At 43.9% G+C, this 18,335-nt stretch overlaps 1 protein-coding gene and 1 long non-coding RNA gene across 7 annotated transcripts in view; one reads left to right on the forward strand and one right to left on the reverse strand.

Moving 5' to 3' along the window:
* MYRIP (myosin VIIA and Rab interacting protein) overlaps positions 1–18,335 on the reverse strand; it is a 717,726-nt gene that overhangs the window by 416,112 nt on the left and 283,279 nt on the right. The gene's annotated exons all lie outside the window — the stretch shown is intronic.
* The window catches only part of LOC130273576 (uncharacterized), a 114,519-nt gene continuing 103,514 nt past the window's right edge, over positions 7,331–18,335 (forward strand). Inside the window, exons 1-2 of the long non-coding RNA XR_008844050.1 lie at positions 7,331–7,635; positions 10,246–10,378. This is a non-coding gene — a long non-coding RNA (uncharacterized LOC130273576). The remainder of the gene's footprint in view (positions 7,636–10,245; positions 10,379–18,335) is intronic.

Here is an 18,335-nt window from a genome sequence, read left to right on the forward strand (position 1 = left end):
ATGAGGGGAGTACAATATGCTCCACTATGCTTAAAACAATATTTGTCTACAACACCAGCAGGTGTGTACTTTTGGCTGGCCTTTTACAGTAACTAGACCCTTAGGACTATAACAGGAACAAGATGGTACACCACATAGATGTACGTACGTGGTATGCACTTGTGAGGGGAGTATAATACGCTCCACTACACTTAAAACAGTATTTGTGTACAACAACAGCAGGTGTGTACTTTTGGCTGGCCTTTCACAGTAACTAGGCCCTTAAGACTTTAACAGGAACAAAATGGTACACCACCTATGTACGTACAGGTTACACTTAATAGAGGACAATACACTCTGCTACGCAACCTGTATTAGGCACTAATAGCAGATGATTATGGCTTTTAGTGGTCTGCTCACCCTTACTGGCTGGCTATTATAAGCTTTTCAGTTGTTGTACACACCAGTGCTGTAGCACACAGTTGCTGTGTACTACACCCAAAATTATCTCTCAATCTCTCATGCTGCTGTAAAAAATTTTCTGTGCAACACACACTGCTCTCTGTCCCTCTCTGCAATAGAATGCTGGAATGGCTGGCCGCAACATGGCTGCCGATTATATAGGGCTGTGACATCACAGGGGTGGCTGGTTGCTTATAGGCTGCATGCTGCATGTGATTCAGGGTCATCACGCCTACCCAGCGTTCCTTACCCCATGTCCTGACATGTGGAGCCGCCATCTTAGATGCCCTGGTGCCTGGACCGCACTAAGTGATAAGCCTATCAGGCTGTATTTGTGGGAGGGGCGTTGAATATTTAACGCACGACCCTCGTCACACAGGTGCATGCGTATTTGTGGGAGGGGCTTTGTATATTTAACGCACGCCTCCCGTCACACAGGTGCGTGCTTTGCATTTGGTGGTGTTTTCAGTTTACTGGGCACCGCTGTCAGATCATACGTTCCCCTCAAGTGTGTGTGGAGTTCGGTGGCAGAGGTTTTTCGGGTCATAATCTGGTCTATGGTCGGTAAGTCCCGGTATCACATACGCGGTTTTCTGTCACAGTGGGCCGGGGGAGGGGGTCTGCCATGCTGCCGACGAGTACAGCGCTGGTACCGGGTTGTCGTTGGTGGCTTGGTTGGGGTCATGTCTCACTCATGTGGGCATGTTAGACGATTGCCAAAACTTACCGGGGTCCCAGAGGTCGGGGGTTGCGGGTCTCAGTGAAGTTTCCCTTGCTGCTGCACGACCGACTGCAGTGCACGGATGCCGTTACTAGGTGGCGCTGCGTGCGCACGTGTAATTCTGGTCTCTTGGTTTGTTACATAAAGTGGATACACGTAGTTATGTTATGTTGGTAGGGGAATGCTTAGGCATATAAGTGCATAAATAAACACATCAACCCAGTTCAGGTAGCGATAGGGTGTAGGGTGTGTGTGGTTATGTTTAGCAATTGTTAAAGGGGATATATATAAAAAAAAATGTATAGTATATTAAAGGGGTTATCCAGGAAAAAAATGTTTTCCTTCTATTAAAAAATCTTAATCCTTTCAGTACTTATGAGCTGTTGAAGTTGAGTTGTTCTTTTCTTTCTGAGTGCTCTCTGATGACACCTGTCTCAGGAACCGCCCAGTTTAGAGGCAAATCCCCATAGCAAACCTCTTCTACTCTGTGCAGTTCCCGAGACAAGCAGAAGTGTCAGCAGAGAGCACTGTTGCCAGACAGAAAAGAACAACTCAACTTCAACAGCTGATAATTATTGGAAGGATTAATATTTTTTAGTAGAAGTAATTTACAAATCTGTTTAACTCTCTGGAATCAGTATAAAAAAAAGTTTTTTTCCTGGGATACCCCTTTAAATAAAAATTTGTATAAGGGACGAGAGGTCATAGGGAGATATGTTAATGTGTATACAAAAAAAAAAAAAGTATGTCTTATACGGTTCATACACTCGTAATATCATAAGCAGTGCATATAGTTATGGTGTTTTTACAGTACATTCTTTTCCGTGTTATGTGCAGTATGTACAGTCATGGCTTGTGTACGATACATATACTTGTAATGGTTTGTACAGCAGGTACGGTGGCACCGTGGTATACAGTTCATACTATCACGGTGTTGTATACAGTACAGGCACAAAGTGTTACATGCAGAGGGTACGGTTATAGGTATGTATTCAGTACACACATTTCATAGCAACACACATGGTCCTTACGGTTATAACATTGTATGAGGCAAATGCGGTATTGAATTTGTTAATTGCAGTACATTTGGTTGTTTATAGGTGTTTATCTCTATGTGGCATAACTATTATAGCAGTCATAAGATGGTATCATTTCATGGTAGCATTTACAGAGCGTAAATTTCATTCATGTAGTTTCACACGTTATAGTTTTTTTTTACATTTATAGATACATTATAGTATTGCAGTGCACAGACGTTTGTAGCATTGGGGCACACATGTTCTTTACATTAGTAATATACATCTGTTACGGTCATTGCGTATGCCTTTGCATAGCTTTGGTAGCATGTAATCTTGTCAGCGTTTTCTGTGGGTATACGTATTGAGGCTTCAATAGAGCTTTCAAATGTATAGGTGATAACGTTTCTTGTTTAGCAGCTTTACGGTATTATGTAATAGCCGTTATATTAATGCCTTATGGCATTCTATACTCGGCATTAGAGATGATTGAACTTACAGTGATTCGATTAGTCACAAACTTCTCGGCTCGGCAGTTGCTGACTTTAGCCTGCATAAAATAGTTCAGCTTTCAGGTGCTCCGGTGGGCTGGAGACACTCTCCTAGGACTGTATCCACCTTTTCCAGCCCACCGGAGCACCTGAAAGATGAACTCATTTATGCAGGCTAAAGTCAGCAACCGCCGAGCTTAGAAGTTCGTGACGAATAGAATGACTGTAAATTCGCTCATCTCCACTCGGCATACACGTTTGTGGAAGCTATGCTGATAGATACGCCCATGGCATTTATGTTGTGCATACGCCTATGGCATTATACTGTTCATGGACTCGTGATATTATATGGTCGGTACTCTCATGGCATCTATATTTGATACGATTCATTGTGCATACACTGATGACATTCATACTGTTCACCCACTCATAGAGTTATACTGTTCATGCGCTCTGGGCGTTTGTACTGTTCACATGTCTGTTCATAATGTTCACATGCTCAGGGCAGGTATACGGTCATACTCTTATAGCAATCATACTGTCCATACGCTCTTAATATTTATAGTGTTCACACTTTTATGGCATGTATACTTTTCATACGCTCATGGCAGTTACACTGTTCATTCGCTTGGGGCCGCATACTGGTTACGCTTGTGGTGGTTATACCGTTTAGGCTCATTGCATTCATACTTTTCATACGCTGGCATGTACACATTTATGGCATTTATACTGTTCATTAGCCCAAGTATTTATATTTTTCACCAGCTCATTGTACTTGTTATTGCATGATCGGGATGGAACTTGATACTGTTCATAGGCTTATGGCACTTATGTTGTTCATGCAAGTTTGGTGTTTACACGATTCTTATGCTCATGATATGCATTTCATAGCCTCGTAGTAATTTATACTGTTTTGATACATTCATGACATTTCACTGTCCACACACTCGTGGCATTTATAATGCCCTTATGCTCTTGGCAATTATAAAGATCATATGCCCATGGCACTCATTTCATCATACAATATTGTTCACACACTCGTAGCATCCATAGTGTTCATACATTCTCAGCAGTTACTGGTAGGGTACTTGTACTGTTCACATTCATGGTGGTCATATGGACTTGCGATCAGGGTATTCACACTGTTCATACGCTCCCGTTCTTCATACACTCATAGAATTCATACAGTATGTGTACTCGTGGTGTTTTATGCTGCACATGCGCTTGTGCATTGGATTCAGGCACTCAGGGCATTTATATTGCGCATGGCATTATACAGTTTATACGCTCATGGTATTATGGTTGTTTCCCATCATACCTGCCACTTCTGCAGGGGGTCGTTCGACATGGTTGTTCATTTCTGACACATATTCAGAGCAACAGCATCATGACACATAGGTGGTGTATACACAGTATACCTGCCACGTCTGCAGGGGATACATTGCATAGTTGTTGTTACTGACACGTTTTTCAGAGCAACAATATCACGTCACATAGGCGGTTGTATACCCTTCCTACCTGCCACATCTGCAGGGGGATGCACCACGCTGTTGTTGTTACTGACACGTCTTCAGAGCAACAACATCATGACAAATAGGTGGTGGTTTATCCTTCGTACCTGACACCTCTGCAGGGGGATGCACTGTGCAGTTGTTGTTACTGACATGTCTGCAGAGCGACAACATCATGACACATAGGCGGTGGTATACCCATTATACCTGCCATGTCTGCAGGGGGACCCATTGCATAGTTGTTGTCACTGACAAGTGTTCAGAGTGACAACATCACCACACATAGACAGTTGTATACCGATCATACGCGACACGGCTACAGGGGAATTCTCTGAGCAATTGTTGTTATGGTCACGTCTTCAGTACAATAACATCACTGCACATAGACGGTGGTATACGAATTATAACTGCCACGTCTGCAGGGGGATACATTGCATAGTTGTTGTTACTGACACATTTTCAGAGTGACAACATCACAACATGTGGAGCCGTCATCTTAGATGCCCTGGAGCCTGGACCGCACTGAATGGAGTTTAATGAAGCGATTATTGCGATCGAATCATGACAACATTCGGATTCATTGCTAAGCAAATTTTTTCTGAAATTTGTAACAATTTCGGATTCGTCAGATTCGATTAGCTCATCCCTACTCTTTATGTATATTATGTATAATATGTATAACAGCGATTAAAAGAGGTCAGTAGACAATGTACAAACCGTGCAGGAGAAGATAAAAATTGTAGAGCTGTATCATTTTCTACAAAGAATTACATCCAAATTTCCGATTTAGAATGTTATTTACACTATCAATGCTTTGCCAAGGAACTTCTGTTTGGCTCTTGCTGTGCTGAGATACAATGATCATGAAAGACTTTTGCTGCTTTAGAAAATCCTCCCAGTAAGCTGTGTGAAACTAGACAACGTCAGTCCTGCTCAATGGAGATAAAAATTTGTCCTCTATACATAAGAGAGCTAGGTTTTTTAAAGGCATGTTGTCATACTAGACAATACTATTTTGATAAAACAAACATTATGGCACAACTGTAAAAAAAATCTCACATTGGAAATCATGCACTGAGCTACATTGGCATATACATATTTTTGGATGCCAGCCTAGCCCTTTCTTATTAAATTGATATTTTTTTTACCACCAAAGCAATATACCTGAAAATGGAACCTACATAATTACAATGCTGTGCACTGGCAGCTAGCTTTCTCATTCACAAATTCGGTCACGTTTTGCTACTCTAGGCTCATACATATGGAGTGAAAAAGAAGTGCATTCAGCAGGGAGTTATATTAAGGTAATTATTTATGTCTACTTGTTCTGCTATAGAAAGTCACCAAATGTACTGACACTCAAATTAGATTAAATGAATCTGGATGAAGAGCGATAAAAACTATTCTGCAAATCTTTCCAGAATTTATGCAAAATCACAGAAGGATTCTTTTGCCCTCTGGGCAATGGACTGAACTGGAGATGAACCAAAACATTCTGCCTTAGGGACATTATGTACTATTGTAAATTTCTAGCACTAATTCATTAAAAGTGTAGATGAAAAAGTGTTTCTGTATATTTTTATGTTTACTAGGCAAAATACCTGCCTGTGAGCAAAGGGAACTTACATTGGTGAAGTTTGTCAATTATGACGGCTCACTATCATCATCTCAATCCATCCCAAGAGTGTTCAAAGGGTCTGAGGTTAGGACCCGAGCAACCTGTTAAATCATGTATTTATGGGCCTTGCTTTGTCCCACTGTGCCTATAAAGAATTGCTGGAGAAGAAAAACCTCAACTGGTGCCAAAAAGTAAGGCTGGGTTCACATATATCCAGCATTCGGCATAGGTGAACTCAGCCTAGATCTCAACGCAACTGATGCCCTAACTGATGACAACATGTATCAGTTGTTATCAGTTGTATGGCATCCAGCATCCATTGTATGGCATGCTGCGTTCCCCTGTCCGGTGCCGTCCGGCGTGTCCAACCATCCGGCATCAAAGTTGAGATGCTGGGTCATTGTGAACTGTTCCATTCAAATAAATGGGATCCGTTCTTGCATGCCTGAGGGAAACTATGCCGGATGCCATACTTATGTGAACCCAGCCTTATACAGATTTGTAAATGACTTCTATTTAAAAAAAAAAAATTCTAAAAAAACCTCTCAAGTCTTACAGTACTTATCAGCTGCTGTATGCCCTAGACCAGGGCTTATGAAAGCCAGATGTCCAGACCCTGCTGCACACCAGCTTCTTGACTATGGCTGTGCTGTGTTTTCCATCTACACTTTCCAGCACAAATATTCAGCCCGCTCACTGAGGAATGTTCTCACTAGCCATTTGCATGGAAGGGCTACAGGGAGATCAGGAGGCAGTGGGGATTTTTTTTATCCAATCCCTGCTCACTCACTGTGGAGTGCATCAGAGGCTAAAGCAATCAGGATGAGGACAGTATACTGTAACCTGCACTTTAAAAATCATTACAACCATCGCCCATGTAGTGTAGATATATTTGATCTAGTTGCCAATGCAGCTAGGGCACATACACAGTGCTGAGTTTAATGGCAAATAGCCCCGCACAGAAATCTGCCAATAAAAAGGTTGGGGTGTCAGGGTGTCAGCCGGACCCTCCTGAAGTGCACGGAGTTGAAACAATCGGTTTTAAAGGGGTACTCCGTTGGAAAACAATTTATTTAAAATCAACTGGTGCCAGAAAGTTTAACAGATTTGTAAATTAGTTCGATTTAAAAATCTTAATCCTTCCAGTACTTATCAGATGCTGTATGCTCCAGGAAGTTAAGTTGTTCTTTTCAGTCTGACTAGAGTGCTCTTTGCTGACACTTCTGTCCATGTCAGGAACTGTCCTGAGCAGGAGTAAATCCCCTTAGCAAATCTCTCCTGCTCTGGACAGTTCCTGACATGGACAGAGGTGTCAGCAGAGAGCACTGTGGTCAGACGGAAAATAACTTATTCTGTAGTATACAACAGCTGATAAGCACTGGAAGGATTAAGATTTTTAAATAGAAGTAATTTACAAATCTGTTTAACTTTCTGGCATCAGATGATTTGAAAAAAATAGTGTTTTCACCGGAGTGCCCCTTTAAGATTATCCCATCAAATTTATATAATATTAGCTGAGAATACATATCCCGTCCTCATATCCCGACCTTATATCTTTTCCCCATATCCAGTCTTCATATGCTGACCATGTATCTTCTCCTCATATCCTGTCCTCATGTACCTACATCATATTGATGCCTGATGAAGCTCAGATGCGCAAAACTCGTTGCATGCTGGGAATAAAGCTCTTTGCCTTTACTTTTATCTGGTCCCTCAGCGCCTAAGTTCCATTTTTGGAGGTGGATTGTGGTTTTTCTGGTACTCGTGGAATGGCAGCAGTGGGCGATTGATATATACCCTTCTCCATGTTGTGCTGGCTGTCGCACAACACTATATGGTAAGCGCTTATTTACTTTTGGCGTTTGGCATTATTGGCGATATTACACTTATCTCCCTTTTTCTACCTCATATCCTGTCCTCATATGCAGACCTTATAGCTTGTTCTCATATCCAGTCATCGTATCTCTAGATTAATAGACAGATTAAAATTAAAGGCCATGTTCACAAATTGAAATAAACAGCCATATTTTATCTATAGCCATAGTTTCAGTTGACAACGGAAAAAGAATAGGACGTAAATATAAAAGCATTTTTTTGTATAGCTGTTTAAATACAGTTGGTATAAATTGTCAGTGGAGTTTATATAAAGTAAGAGTCAAAGGTTTTATTGTGCTAGTTATGGCATTCAGTGTGAGACCATAATCAAACAATGAAAAGCTTGACTGTCACTATGATAGCGTGACACTTGCCAGGGACCCTTTAGGCAAATGAAGTAACAAATGTTAACTGAAAGCACACCTGTCACTATCACTTAACATTTGCAAACCAAGTACAAATCCTACATATTTGAAACATAAATGCCTTTTCAACATAGTCAGGCAAAGAGAATGGACACTTAATAAAAGGTCGTAGAAAGAACCTGACAACCTGCTTATATTTTTGCTATGTATTAATTGTGTTGCAGGCTGTAATGGTTCTCACAGGTCCTCCCCAAGAACTTTTCTGTCACCACTCACCATCTTAAAGTGTGAAGCCCTCCAAAATGTTAACATGACGGTACAAATACCACAGAAATGCAGCTAATATAATTTACAGATATGTAGTTTTTGGAACAGGTGCTCAACCTGATCCAAAAACTACAGTCTAAAATAGATTCAGATCTGCCAGTAACTACACTTCAGAAAACAAATACTTCCAGGCAAAATGATTGTTTACAGGCTATAATAACTACACGGCTCAAAAAAATAAAGGGAAACACGTAAACAACACAATGTAACTCCAAGTCAATCACACTTCTGTGAAATCACACTGTCCACTCAGGAAGCAACACTGATTGACAATCAATTTCACATGCTGTTGTGCAAATGGAACAGACAACAGGTGGAAATTATAGGCAATTAGCAAGACACCCCCAATAAGGGAGTGGTTCTGCAGGTGATGATCACAGACCACTTCTGAGTTCCTATGCTTCCTGGCTGATGTTTTGGTCACTTTTGAATGGTGGTGGTGCTTTCACTCTAGCGGTAGCATGAGACTACAAACAACACAAGTGGCTCAGGTAGTGCAGCTCATCCAGGATGGCACATCAATGCGAGCTGTGGCAAGAATGTTTGCTGTGTCTGTCAGCATAGTGTCCAGAGCATGGAGACGCTACCAGGAGACAGGCCAGTACATCAGGAGACGTGGAGGAGGCCGTAAGAGGGCAACAACCCAGCAGCAAGACCGCTACCTCCACCTTTGTGCAAGAAGGAGCAAGAGGAGCCCTGCCAGAGCCATGCAAAATTACCTCCAGCAAGCCACAAATGTGCATGTGTCCAGTCAAACGGTCAGAAACAGACTTCATAAGGGTGGTACGAGGGCCTGACATCCACATGTGGGGGTTATGCTTACAGCCCAACACCGTGCAGGATGTTTGGCATTTGCCAGGGAACACCAAGATTGGCAAATTTGCCACTGGCACCCTGTGCTCTTCACAGATGAAAGCAGGTTCATACTGATCACATGTGACAGAGTCTGGAGATGCCGTGGAGAACATTCTGCTGCCTGCAACCTCCAACATGACCTGTTTTTCGGTGGGTCAGTAATGGTGTGGGGTTGCATTTCTTTGGGGGGCTGCACAGCCCTCCATGTGCTTGCTAGAGGTAGCCTGACTGTTGTTGGGTACCGAGATGAGATCCTGAGACCCCTTGTGAGACCATATGCTGATGCGGTTGGCCCTGGGTTCCTCCTAATGCAAGACAATGCTAGACCTCATCTAACTGTAGTGTGTCAGCAGTTTCTGCAAGAGGAAGGCATTGATGATTTGGACTGGCCCCCCGTTCTCCAGACCTGAATCCGATTAAGAACATCTGGGACATCATGTCTCACTCCATCCATCAACATCACGTTGCATCACAGACTGTCCAGGAGTTGGTGCCATCTCATCAGGAGCATGCCCAGGCATTGTAGGGAGGTCATACGGGCACATGGAGGCCATTACATCAAAGTTGGATCAGTCTGTAGTGTGACCACCACTTAGATTTTGAGTGTGACTCCATATCCAGACCTCCATGGGTTGATAAATTTGATTTCCATTGATAATTTTTGTGTGATTTTGTTGTCAGCACATTCAACTATGTAATGACAAAAGTATTTTATACAATTAGTTCATTTATTCAGATTTAGGATATGTTATCTTAGTGTTCCCTTTATTTTTTTGAGCAGTGTATATCTAGCTATGACACTTTAACTCAAGATTAGCTTACATATTGGTGTTCTTTAAAAGCTGCAGTCTAGTGTTTCTTAATGCCTGTTCTTAAGGCAACAATTATATATTTTATGTAAGAGTATTTAAAAAACATATCCTTGTCACTTATTGGAAGTACCAAACTATACATCTTATAAGAAAAAGCACAATAAAATCCCCTTTTTTCAAACATACTCAGCTTCTCCTTTTCTTTTCCTACAGCTGCATCCTAAGATGATGCTACAGAACTGCACATATGCCATCCTCATACAGCGAGCAATAGCGGTGTATTTCCAGCATGGCTGCATCTTATTGCATTAAATTATATCTGTCAGGGATGACAGCATCGATATAGGTATCTTCCTCTATTCTTTGGGATTGCTGGGTAATTAGACTCTAGTACTACACCTCCTGCTGTGTCCAGTGTTGATAAAGATTATGCTGAGGACCATCCTTATCTCACACAGGTAAGAAGGTCAATAACTAGTATATCACTGTTTACAGAACCATGGCCAGTGGTGAGAACAAGCTTGTTCTGCAGAACATTGTTAGGCTACATTCACACTACCGTTGCGCCCCGTAAAGATCAACCGTCAAACTCTCTTTTTTTTTTCTTGAGTTTGACGGCCGTCATTTTGATGGGGCGCAACGGGCAACAGCGGGTCCAGATGGACCCCGTTATAGTCAAGGGGGTCCATCGGGCTCCGCTGTTTTTCAGCGGGAGTAGCGGGAGAAAAAGACGACACAAGCAGTATTTTTTCTCCCGCTATTTTACCTAGTGGCCCCGATGCCCGTCATACTACAGTGTGACAACGGTAATGTGAAAGGGGCTGTAGAGAAGTAACATGGACAATGTTGTATGCATAGACATGGCATGGACAGGTTTGCTCTGGGGTAATTAATCACCTATGTTATAGGAAACAGCAGGATGTGGACATCGTGAAGAACCTAGAAAGTGTAGAGAAGCAGGGTGCCACTACTAGGAATGCATGCAGTCATGTGGTACACAGTGCTGGACTGCTAATTCTGGCCCCTAATTACCATGCCCTAAGTAACAAATGTTCTCTAAAAAATGCATAATTTATTGCTTATTTTCTAAAAAAAATTACACATTGTGATCACTTAACAAAGGGGAATTAAAAAAAAGTTTTTACATAGTGGTCTATTGGTCCTATAAATAGACCTTTGTATTGTTGTGTTTGTATCTGGAATCTGAACCTCACTATTATAACACCCCTACCACACACAATTAATACCTACAATAGATTAATGCATCTAAATCCGTGTACCCCCAACATGTTTCACCATACAAATGGCTTCATTAGGCGGCATGGACATAGCCTGTATGGCTCCATAAACTTGGTATAGAACCTAACCAATGAAACAAAACATAAAGAGCAATGAGCCATGCACTTCTCTCAACTTTATCTAGATTCTAGCGATCGGTGGAGCTCTGAACACCCAGATGCCAGCCAATCAAAACTTTGGACATGTCTATGTGATGTGTCAACAGTTTATTTTTTTTTAGTTTTTTAAGTGACAGTAATGCTTTTAAGCAATGTGTCTATAAAATTGTGCACAGTTTGCAAAATACATGCTTCATGTAAATCTATCATCAAGTATTTATCTGTGCAAATAGTATATGTATATTTTGTTGCCCTATGTAAGAGCCCTGTAGATTGAACATGTGAAGAGTTTAAGGGGTCAAAATAGGGCACTTTTAAGTACACTTTTTTGTGTACAAAAGTTCGAATTTTCTTTTTAGTTGTTTTGTTGTTTGTTTCACCATACATGTTATGGTAATATAAAAAGTGTTATTACAAAGTTGGTCTTGAAAAAAACTTATATGGCTTTGTGGTTAGAAAAATAAAAGAGTTAAGTCTCTAAATGGACTAAACTAAATGGACTGTATCCACAAGGCCAAAACCTGCTGTGTCCATAAAGGTTTAATAATATAGCCACAGCAATTCTTCTAATTTTGAACATGAATTGACAGGATGACATTTATAGCTTAACCAAATTGTAATTCTTTAGGTTCTCTCTATATACCGTATTTATCGGGTTATACCACGCACCGGCCTATAACACGCACCCTCATTTTACCAAGGATATTTGGGTAAAAAAAGTTTTTTACCCAAATATCCTTGGTAAAATGAGGGTGTGTGTGTGTGCATGCGTATACCCCGATACACTATTTCTGACCCCGCAGAAGCCCCCAGGAAAGGCAGGGGGAGAGAGGCCGTCGCTGCCCGCTTCTCTCACCCTGCCTTTCCTGGGGTCTAGAGCCCTGCTGCAGCCGCTTCTCTCCCGCTGGCTATCTGCGCCGCTGTCCGTTCTCTCCCCCTGACTATCGGTGCTGGCACCCCATTGCTGACGCTGATAGCCAGGGGGAGAGAAGCGGCACCTGCAATGCGCCAGCGGCGCCGATAGCCAGCGGGAGAGAAGGGGCAGCTGCACCCATTGCCGGCGCCGCTGCCCCGTTGCCTCCCCCATCCCCGGTTGTATAATTACCTGTTTGCTGGGGTCGGGTCCACGCTGCTTCAGGCCTCCGGTGTGCGTCCCCTGCGTCATTGCTATGCACTGCACGGCGCGGCGCAATGACGAGTGACGTCATTGCGTCTCGCAGCGCATAGCAACGACGCAGGGGACGCACACCGCAGGCCTGAAGCAGCGCGGACCCGATCCCGGCAACAGGTAATTATACAACCGGGGATGGGGGAGGCAACGGGGCAGGGGCAGCGGCGCCGATAGCCAGGGGGAGAGAACGGGCAGCGGCACCGATAGCCAGGGGGAGAGAACGGGCAGCGGCACCAATAGCCAGGGGGAGAGAAGGGCCAGCAGCAGGGCTCTAGACCCCAGAACAGGCAGAGGCAGAGAAGCTGGCAGCGACGGCAGGTCTCTGCACCTGCAAAGCCGCTGCAGTTCATTGATTTAAAGTGCCCGCTTTAAATAATTGAACTGCAACGGCTTATCGGCGAATAACACGCAGGTAGACTTTAGGCTAAAAACTTTAGCCTAAAAAGTGCGTGTTATACACTGATAAATACGGTAATAATAATGAATATTTATGGTGAAATGCTTCATAGTACTAAAAAAAGCCTGTGAATAAAAAGTATTATCAATTCAAGGCATGTATTAATAATGTAAAGGCTATGATAGTAAAAATATTATTACAACCAGTTGTTAGGAGCTCACCGCCTCTGGTCATCAGGATACTAAAACTTCATTGTGAAAATCATCAAGAAACATATAATTGAACAAACAGTAGAAAAGGATGAAATGAAGTTTTTTTTTTTGCCAAAACAAATACTGGATATAAAAAGGATAGAATAGACCATGCTTTATATATTATTTACAGTATATATTATTTTGTATTCCTATTTTCTTGTTTTCCACCTTTGGAATGAATTCCCAGTTTTAGCTAAACTTTATTAAAACTGCAACCAAACATTATTCTTTCTCATCAGAATGTTAGAGACAGAGTTTATCCACCAAACATTATTCTTACTAATTGGAACGTTAGAGACAGAATCTATCTGACAATCAGTTTTCAATGCTATATCAATTATATATAAATTAAAGACAGACAGGATATTCATTACAGCCGACAGACATATTCTTATGTTACAAAATGGTGAAATTGAATGGTGAATTTACCACTTAGGGACCAAAGGCGTACAGGTATGCCTTTGCTCCCTGGTACTTAAAGGAGTACTCTAGTGCAGAGAATTCCTGCTCCGTCCTGCCCGGGCTGCAAAATAAAGGAAAGTGAACCATCACTCACCTCCCTGGGTTCCCGCGGAGCGCCACTACAGCTGATCGGTCCTCCGGTCCATCTCCTTCATACTTCCGAGTGTAACGAAGCGTTACATGGCGCTCAGCCTATCGCCAGCCGAGGCAAAACATCGCGGCGGCTGGCGATAGGCTGAGCGCCATGTGACGCTTCGTTACACCCGGAAGTATGAAGGAGATGGACTGGAGGACTGATCAGCTGTAGTGGCGCTCCGCGGGAACCCAGGGAGGTGAGTGATGGTTCCTTTTCATTTATTTTACAGCCCGGGCAGGATGGAGCAGGAATACTCTGCACTAGAGTACTCCTTTAAGGACCAAGGGCGTACCTGTACGTCTGTGGGAATTTTGGTCCCTGCCGCATGCCGGGGCGAGGACTGGGATGACTGCTGATATCTATCAGCATATCTGCAGTCATCCCATTCATATGCCCAGGGGGGTTCTGAGACCCCCCCATGTCAGCGATCACCGCAAATCCCTGGTGAATTCACATCGACAAAAATTTACCACTAACATAAAGTAAAATATGTCACGAAAAAAAAATCTCGGAATCAGAATGAAAAGTAAAAGCATCCCAGAGTTATTAATGCTTAAAGGGGTATTCCTGGAATTTTTTTTTATTTGACAATGCTACAGGGGCTGTAAAGTTAGTGTTGTTCATAATATAGTGTCTGTACCTGTGTGTGAAGGTTTTCTTACAATTCTTCTGTGATTTTCACCCCCACTATTTATTTTTAACAGCATACAAAATTACTGTTGTTTCAGATTTTTCCCAGCTTGCAATACGGCCGAGACCTGACTCACTAGTCAGCTGATGACAGGGAGCCTGTCTGCTTGAATGGGTGGAGGGATTGCTAGGTGGGAGAGAGATCAACTGCAACTAATGCAACAGCTGTAGGCACCCTGATTGAAAACCACAGGAGAATGGAATTGTGGGATTTGTAGTAAAAAAAAAAAGAAAATTCAAACAGGAAATACCATTTCACAAACAGCTAGCCCCAGTGTTATGGTAATCTCACAACATAGCCATTAACCCCCAAGACAAGCGCAGATCCTTCCTAAGCATGTCCATTGCTGTCTACCAGGTACGTACTAAAATCACCTTATGGTGGATAACCCCTTTAAAGTGACAGTGGTCAGATGTGCAAAAAAACGCTCTGGCCTTTAAGGTGAAAATGGGCTTGGTACTTAAGGGGTTAGAGATTAGATTTGACCCACTGCAAATCAATAAGATTTTGATAGACTGCTCACCTTTCTATATCAAATAGAACAGATGAAAGGAGTTATAAATCAGTCTCATGCAGATGTAAATTAAATATAGCTAATATCCTGCACACACGGTTTAAGTGTAATGTGATGAAATCCTTCTGGGACAAGATAAACAAAATCATTAATGTGTGTCTCACTTTAATTATTCATTTATCTGTAGAACGAACCTACTTGATACCAATTTAACAGACAACATTTTTATGACAAATAATACCAGTAATATCTTGTTTAAGCACACTAAAAAAGAAATAATCCCAAGAGATTGCATACCTTTTATTACGATACAGCTGCCTGAAGTCAATACAATAAGAAGGATTATGAAAGAGATGCATGAACATATAGGGGGGCATTTACTAAGGGGTTTAGTCATTTTTTTCTGACTATTTTTGGCGCAAAATTGTCGCAATTGCGTCTACCCTATAAATTGTGCGACTTTCCCTAGCAAGAGCTAGAAAGTAAAAAAAAAAATTCCCGCTTAATTTACGCAAGTTTTCAGTTTTGACTTGCAGTGGTCAGGAATTTATTAACTGAGACAGTCGCAGTTGCGCAATAAACTGTCGCAACGGCCATAAAAATTGACTAAATTTACTCCAGCTCCAACATGGAGCAGGAAAAGCTACTGCCGCCCGGGCTCCGACATACTTTCTCCCCGCTACCCTCACTGCGCTACCGGGACACTGCAGTGATTTATATCCCCCCCTCTCACCTGCCAGCGCCACACAACTCCCATCTGTCTGCTGTTGCAAGACTACAAGTCCCAGCATGCCCTTACAGTGAGGACATGCTGGGAGTTGTAGTCTTGTAGCAGCGGGAGCTGAGCGGCGCGGGCGGGAGACAAGGGGGGGGGTAGCGGGGAGGCCGTATGAGGAGCCCGGGCGGGAGACAAGGGGGGTAGCGGGGAGACCGTATGAGGAGCCCGGGCGGCTGCACTGTAATGTCAGCCCGGGCTCCTGCCCTGAGAGCCATAGGCTTTGGCTGTCAGGGCATGCTGGGTGTTGTAGTTTTGCAACAGCTGGAGGGCCACAGTTTGCAGACCACTGGTGTGTGGTCTGTAAACTGTAGTCCTCCAGCTGTTGCAAAACTAAACAGCTGAAGGGGACCGGCGAAGAAGTTCACTTACCCTTCCGAGGCTCCAGCGACGATCGCTGACGGAGATCGTCGCGCGGCAGTGTCGTGCAGCGCTGGATCCTACGGAAGCCGGTAAGTTGCGCAAGCTTCCCAACCAGGGTGCCTCCAAATGTTGCAAGACTACAACTCCCAGCATGCCTGGACACCCTTTGGCTGTCCGGGCATGCTGGGAGTTGTAGTTTTGCAACAGCTGGAGGCACCCTTGTTGGGAAACACTGGCCTAAAACAGTGTTTCCCAACCAGGGTGCCTCCAGATGTTGCAAGACTACAACTCCCAGCATGCCTGGACAGCCATTGGCTGTCCAGGCATGCTGGGAGTTGTAGTTTTGCAACAGCTGGAGGGCCACAGTTTGCAGACCACTGGTTTGTGGTCTGTAAACTGTAGTCCTCCAGCTGTTGCAAAACTAAACAGCTGAAGGGGACCGGCGAAGAAGTTCACTTACCCTTCCGAGGCTCCAGCGACGATCGCTGTCGGAGATCGTCGCGCGGCACTGTCGCGCGGCAGTGTCGTGCAGCGCTGGATCCTACGGAAGCCGGTAAGTTGCGCAGGCTTCCCAACCAGGGTGCCTCCAGTTGTTGCAAGACTACAACTCCCAGCATGCCTGGACAGCCTTTGGCTGTCCAGGCATGCTGGGAGTTGTAGTTTAGCAACAGCTGGAGGCACCCTGGTTGGGAAACACTGGCCTAAAACAGTTGGGAAACACTGGCCTAAAACAGTCACCCTGGTTGGGAAACACTGTTTTAGGCCAGTGTTTCCCAACCAGGGTGCCTCCAGATGTTGCAAGACTACAACTCCCAGCATGCCTGGACAGCCTTTGACTGTCCAGGCATGCTGGGGCTTGTAGTTTTGCAACATCTGGAGGCACCCTGGTTGGAAAACACTGTTTAAGGCCAGTGTTTCCCAGCCAGGTTGCCTCCAGATGTTGCAAAACTACAACTCCCAGCATGCCTAGACAGCCTTTGACTGTCCAGGCATGCTGGGACTTGTAGTTTTGCAACATCTGGAGGCACCCTGGTTGGGAAACACTGTTTTAGGCCAGTGTTTCCCAGCCAGGTTGCCTCCAGATGTTGCAAAACTACAACTCCCAGCATGCCTAGACAGCCTTTGACTGTCCAGGCATGCTGGGACTTGTAGTTTTGCAACATCTGGAGGCACCTTGGTTGGGAAACACTGTTTTAGGCCAGTATTTCCCAGCCAGGTTGCCTCCAGATGTTGCAAAACTACAACTCCCAGCATGCCTAGACAGCCTTTGACTGTCCAGGCATGCTGGGGCTTGTAGTTTTGCAACATCTGGAGGCACCCTGGTTGTGAAACACTGTTTTAGGCCAGTGTTTCCCAGCCAGGTTGCCTCCAGATGTTGCAAAACTACAACTCCCAGCATGCCTAGACAGCCTTTGACTGTCCAGGCATGCTGGGGCTTGTAGTTTTGCAACATCTGGAGGCACCCTGGTTGGGAAACACTGGCCTAAAACAGTGTTTCCCAACCAGGGTGCCTCCAGATGTTGCAAAACTACAAGTCCCAGGTTGGGAAACACTGTGCCCGCTCTCCGCCCCACCTTACTGTAAGGGCATGCTGGGAGTTGTAGTCCTGCAGCTGGGGGCAGGGGACAAGCTTGTCACTTGCCCACACATCTCCTGCACCACACAACTACAACTCCCAGCATGTCCTTACTGTAAGGGCATGCTGGCAGTTGTAGTCATGCGGGGCGGGAGATGTGTGAGCAGGTGATAATAAATGTACTAACCCATTTTTTTTGTTTTCTTCTCATTTCAGATCCGTTTATCCTGTGGACTCCTTTGGATTCGGTGGACTACTTCGATGACCAGCGTTTTTCTTTGTTTGATTTTAATAAAATGGTTAACGAGGGCTTGTGGGGGAGTGTTTTTTGTAATAAATTTTTTTTAAAACCTGTTGTGTTTTTTTCTTACTTTACTAGACAGGCTTAGTAGTGGAAGCTGTCTTATAGACAGAGTCCATTACTAACCTGGGCTTAGCGCTAGCCACAAAAACAGCTAGCGCTAACCCCCTATTATTACCCTGGTACCCAACGCCACAGGGGTGCCGGGAAGAGCCGGTACCAACAGGCCTGGAGCGTCAAAAATGGCGCTCCTGGGCCTAGGTGGT

This window comes from Hyla sarda, chromosome 5, assembly GCF_029499605.1.
Source record: "Hyla sarda isolate aHylSar1 chromosome 5, aHylSar1.hap1, whole genome shotgun sequence".
Lineage (NCBI taxonomy): Eukaryota > Metazoa > Chordata > Amphibia > Anura > Hylidae > Hyla > Hyla sarda.